Source organism: Saccoglossus kowalevskii, chromosome 18 (assembly GCF_978046115.1).
Source record: "Saccoglossus kowalevskii chromosome 18, keSacKowa6.1, whole genome shotgun sequence".
NCBI classification, from domain to species: domain Eukaryota; kingdom Metazoa; phylum Hemichordata; class Enteropneusta; family Harrimaniidae; genus Saccoglossus; species Saccoglossus kowalevskii.
This window is the reverse complement of record NC_140658.1, coordinates 28,590,011-28,596,010: the sequence shown is the minus strand read 5'-3', so window position 1 is coordinate 28,596,010 and position 6,000 is coordinate 28,590,011.

Genomic DNA, 6,000 nt, shown 5'->3' with positions numbered 1-6,000 from the left:
AAAAGATGTTTGTTTTGTTTCATTGACTTTGAGGAAGCCTTTGATTCCATCTGGCACCTCGGTCTCTTCTGGAAACTTATCCAAAGTGGCATTACAAGGAAATTCTACAACATCGTACAATCCATTTATCTGAACTCAACAGGATGTGTTAAACTTAAACAGGCATTATGCAAAAGAATGGACTCAGTCAACTTCTTTTCAATATCTATGTAAATGACATTGAAACATCATGCTATATGCAGACGACCTTGTAGTGTTGTCCCAATCACATATCGGCTTACAAAATGCCATAAATTATTATGAAACTTAATGTCAGAAATGGAAACTCAATATTAATATCTCTAAGTCAAATATCATCATGTTTAGTAGGTCTAAAAAATCACAGGACAAATTCAAATGTTTATGTTGATGGGAAGGAACTTGAAAATACAAAAACCTACACTCAACGGAGCCCAAGAAGACCTCAGAGCTTGAGGATAAAGGCATGTTTCAATATGAAATATTAAAACTGATTCCAATCAAAATCCAAGCAACAATACCCAACTATAATCCAAACAATCAATGTCAAAAGGCAATACATGTATTTACAAATCCGAGAACACACAGGGGACACACAAACAAAACAAACAACACACTGTCAAATCGGTGAGAGAGATACATGGATCTCATGGCACAAGCCAAGAGGTGATGTCAGGTGTTTCGAAAGAGTGAGCACATCCTGCTCCACATGTGGCACCCGCCATATATCTCTCTGAGTCACAATCGTGAATTTCTAGGTCATCCTCGTGCAAGACAATTGACATCCAGCGCTTCTATTACCATCTGTTTCATAGAAACATCATACTTGTCCACCAGCTAATGATACTTGCCATAGAACTTTTTAAATGACAAGATCAGTCTTTCTCTTATAAACCCTTGACTTAATAGTTTAAAACAGAGAAGACGATGTCGTAATGGTTGTAAAAAATTAGAATACATACTACATGCTCTGCCATAACGGATAAGCTGAGATATGTAAACGCCATAAGCGGGGGAAACAGGTATATTGCTGTTAAGGTTTGGAAAATTGATGATAGTGAAATTGAAATCATCTCTTTTATCATAAAGTCTGGTAGAAAGATGACCATTGTTGTCAAATTCGAAGTAAATGTCAAATATGAGGCAGATGAAGCTGATTCTGTAGTTTTATTAATGTATAGTTCCGTGGGATATATCAATGGGAGCGAATCACAAAAGTTAGGATTGTTGATGGAAAGGACATCATCAATATATTTAAATGTAAAATTAAAAGATTTAGCTTCTTTAATTCTTTGTTTTTGGAGAAACTCGGACTTTAGACTTTATTTCAGAGAAAGATCTAGATCTGAGTTTTTCAAAAGTTCTTTAGAATTGTGCAATATCCACATGTGATTTACGCCACTCCTGGTGAAGACAGTGTCACAGTACTTTTGAATTTCTTCTTTAATGCCATACAGTATTGTAGTTAATGTTTTAGACAATTCTTTAGTTACACTTGTAATTAGAAGAACCGGCAATGAATCTTCCCTTGTATGGTGTTTTGTGTAGTTTTGGTATCCAGTACAAGCGGGGCAAGTCATCATTCTCAACTCTGGCTGGTATTTTAAGAGAAACTGTGAAAGACTTGTGATTTGCCAGGATTTCTTCCTCAGTAAAAGTGGTTTGTCTATAAGTAGGATTATCAGATGTATGGGTTAACCTTAGTTCCTGAATAAGCCTTGTGTACGTTTTACAGATAAAAACAATGTTGTTGGAAGCTTTATCTGCAGGAACAACAACATACCTGTCATGAAAAGAAGACAAACATTTCAGCGCAATAGGATCTTTAAATACTGACTTAGGTTTTCTATTCATACAAGATTTTAATTTGTGAATGCGTTTCAGTATCAAGGATCTAATTAACCCATTCAGAAAGACTGTCAAGCTCAACTTTCTCTCTTTTTGTTCACTTCCTGGCATATTCTTTAACAGTGTCCATGATGATCTTAAAATTATGGCTCCAGTTGATGTGTTGGGCTTCTCTAAACTTTGGTCCATGTGAAACTACCTTGCGGAGGTTTTCATGTTCAATAATGTTTAGATCGCCTGTCACAACATGATCATACTTTAAAATGTTTGACGCAACAAATCACGTCTTATGGCAAATCTTTCTACACCAATGGAAAAAGTACAAATACATTTCTGCAAATACCTTCTAAAAGTAAATAGCAAAACAAGTAATTTGGCAAGCTTAAAATACATTATTAGATCAAAATAAATAATTCTAACCCAAATTCGATAGTGCACGTAGCTTACAATCTTGGAATACATCTTGAGGAAAAGACAACTGGGTAACAGACATAAAACAAATTTTAGAAAATTTAAATATGGGAAATATTTGGAAAAACGATAAATCTCAGGATGACGAAAAAATCATTGAAACAATAACGCGCAAACTAGAACAATCCTTTGAAATACATAGCACACAAACATTACACAATAAAATTAAGAGTACAACCCATAAAAACAAGTTACACACGAAGGACAATTAAACAGAATTTGCATATGAAAAATAACTCACCACAATCAAAAATGCAAATCATAGAGCTGCTATGACAAAACTCAGAATAAGTGCCCATACCCTTCAAATCAAAAGGGGCAGATATATCAACCTTATAGCCGAGGACCGAATTTGTAATTGTAATCTATGAAGAACGAGAAAATATTATTATAAATAGTAAATACAAATACTTTAGGACCGACGATGAACATCTAACAGATATACTACAAATTAAAATGACAAAACAAGCATTGAGCTAGGAAAATTCATCAACACTTGTTTTAAATTACGACAAAAACAATTCTAAAATTCCAGATACCTCAACCAACCACTAGATTCTGTTTATTCTTCACGAGTACATTCAAATATTTGTGATTGTTTTTGTTACACTGTTTTTGTTTTTACATTATTGTATTTCCAACTAAGATCCCATTCCGGGATACGGTTTCAATAAAGATCATTATTATTACATATGTATTAGAGTATTTAATTGAATAAAGGCAATATGCTAAATAAGAAAAATATCATTCTGAAAATAATCATAGTAAATGAAAGAATATCCATCTGGAAATTATACAGGTGTAACTCTTACCGGGGGTGCCACGCAGCGCGCATCCGGGACATTACTAGTAGAATGTAATATAGCTATACAAACAGCTGTTATTTTTATTGAGGTAGTAAAGGGGTAGCTGGTACAGTTTTACGGGAAATAAAAAGGGCTTTTACAATTTACAGGGGAAAAAAGACGTTCTTACAGTTTTTAGTAAAAATTGAATTTTGCAGTGATTGTGTCATCTAGTCGTTTTACAGTTTAGAAAATTTAATTTCCCTGGATTATTCTTTACGACTTTTTTGATTAGGATGTAAATTCTTGTACGTACGGAGAAAAATGACACATTTTTACAGTGAACGAAAAAAATATTTGATTGATTACGTTGTAATTACAGAAATACGGAATTTATTTTTCCCTCTATAGGGACTGTGGTTGTACGAACAAAAAATATTGCAATTACGTTGAACGAAAATACGCCCCCCCCCCCTATTTATTGTCTCCAATAGTTGTAATGTTGATATACCGATACACAAATTTGCAATGAGTTTACACTGCTAGTTTTTGATTCGGAAGGACTTCAAGGACGTTCTATTTCAAGCTAGTTGAAACCTGAAATTACGCAGGAAATTTGGAAATTTCGAACTTCAAACACAAATTTGATTTATCGTTATTATGTGTTAGTTTCTACTGTTCCAACGATTGAATTATTTATGACATTAATTTTTCACTCACTAAACAATATTTCACTAAAATACATGATTAAAAAGCAACTTAAATTGTAAAAAGAAGTATCAAGTTCCGTGTATAAACACTGGTGTAAAAAGGTGGCGGAGCGATATTTTAGCCAAAATCGGCTAGTAAGGCGTCGTACCAATCTCCTTCCCATAGGTCTTTGCGCTTTACGCAATAGTACGATAAGTAACGCGTATCGAACTGTGCGAGTTGGCGCCATATGACACAGGTCTGTGCATTTTCCTTCTCAGAGCTCCTTGCGGTTAGATCACTGAAAGTATATTCGTGGAATAGAACTCTGCCTGGGAGATTGAGGTCTGTGCTGAGGCAAGGCTTCCTGTGATGACACAACGCTCTTATATAGGAAGGAGTACATAAGTACAAAGTACATAGGTAGTACATACATACGAACTTCGCTATGAGCGGTGCGTTCAACAAACTTGGTGAATTGTATGATGGGTGGCAACCATCACCAGCTTCCGTCACAGACGATGAATTTAATGCCATTTTATCTGACGTACATTCTCGAGTTGCTAATCCACAATATGTGAACTACCATATTACCAACTTAGAATTTTGGACATCGTTCCTACAACCGTTGACGCGTGGTGGAAGACGAGGCGAGTTATCCAAAGTGTGGCCACCTATTGATATTGGTGACAACGTTCCTTTGGAGGAATCGTTGGCAGGAGAGTTTCTATATTCCGTGCAGGAAGCGAAAGTGTCTGGTGTGAAAGCGAAGATATCGAAGACCGAATCAAATCAACGCAGACGAAGCGACACTGCTACCGTAGATACCGAAGTTCCGAGTTGTTATAGTTCCCATGAACATCTAAGTGAACTGTCAGACGGTGTCTCAATCGTCAGCAAAGAATATACTACACTGAAAAGCGAGTGCGTACCCCCTGATGACATCAGTCGGCCTCAATCGACGGACTTAAGTGTTCATGGGGTCAACGACCTAGGAGGAAATCAGGGAACACCATTCAGGGAAAAGGAAACTCTCAAAATACTACCAGTACCAACCACTGTTCCGAAAATGAGTACAAATGAAATGGCCAGCTTATTTAAATCCAATCCGACGAAATCTCGTACGAAAGCAGTAAAGCGTGAGTACGATCTTGAAAAATCAGCATCTCAGTGGAACTTACGGATGCTGGCTAAATATTTGGGGAGAGATAACGTCAGAAGATTCAACCCAAAGATGAAAGTGATCGAGTCTTCCTCCATGAAATATAAATTTATCGATATTCAGGATCGTGTCACTGAAGTTATCGATGCCCTGGGGTTCATTAAGCGTGACGATAGTGACGATGAAATAGGGCTCAAACAATTACTTGAATGGTCCATAACCGAATCAGACACTCGTTTATTTCTTAACCCCTTGCTGTACCTGCTATGCAAGTGTAACAATATCACCATGACAACTGAACAGTCATTGAAAGGCACCCTTGTTCCAATATGCAAGTATGACTATCGTTTCATGAAAGATGGTAGTTGTATTGGGATAATGGAAGCAAAGAATTCATCTAAAAAGAGCTTTAACCACAACGCCGTGGCCCAGGTCATAATACAGCTAATGTGTTTAGCGGCGGAAAATAAAAGAGAGGAACCGTTTGCAATTTTATCGGATGGTTTTCATTTTGTATTCATCAATCTGACTAACACACATTTAGAATTTGAATATGATGATAAACTCTCTGCAAAAAACACACCAAAGATTTTGGTGAGAAAAGCTGAAAAATGGTCTGATTTGAAAGACATTGTTGAAATCATGAATGCATTATTCTCTGGAATGTAAACGAACATTGAACTAGTGAATATTTAGATCAGCACACACAATATTAGTTTTGCTTGCGGTGATGCGTCATACTCCATATTTTGACAAAAAACATATTCGATTTTTATAATGAAACTTTAAATCCTGAAATGGTATAATGTACACTAACTATAGTGTACAGTTAGGCAATGCCTGTCTGTGTTGGGGGGTGACGTCACTCACATGCATAATGTTACGCGCCCTGTAGAGATTTCTGTAAAAAACAATAGGAACAATACCAGAATATAGTGTATTTCTATATTGATCTGAGCAACAAATGATATATCAATAAACTTTTCAAGAAGCTACAGGATGTCAATTAGAAACTCATGGGATGGT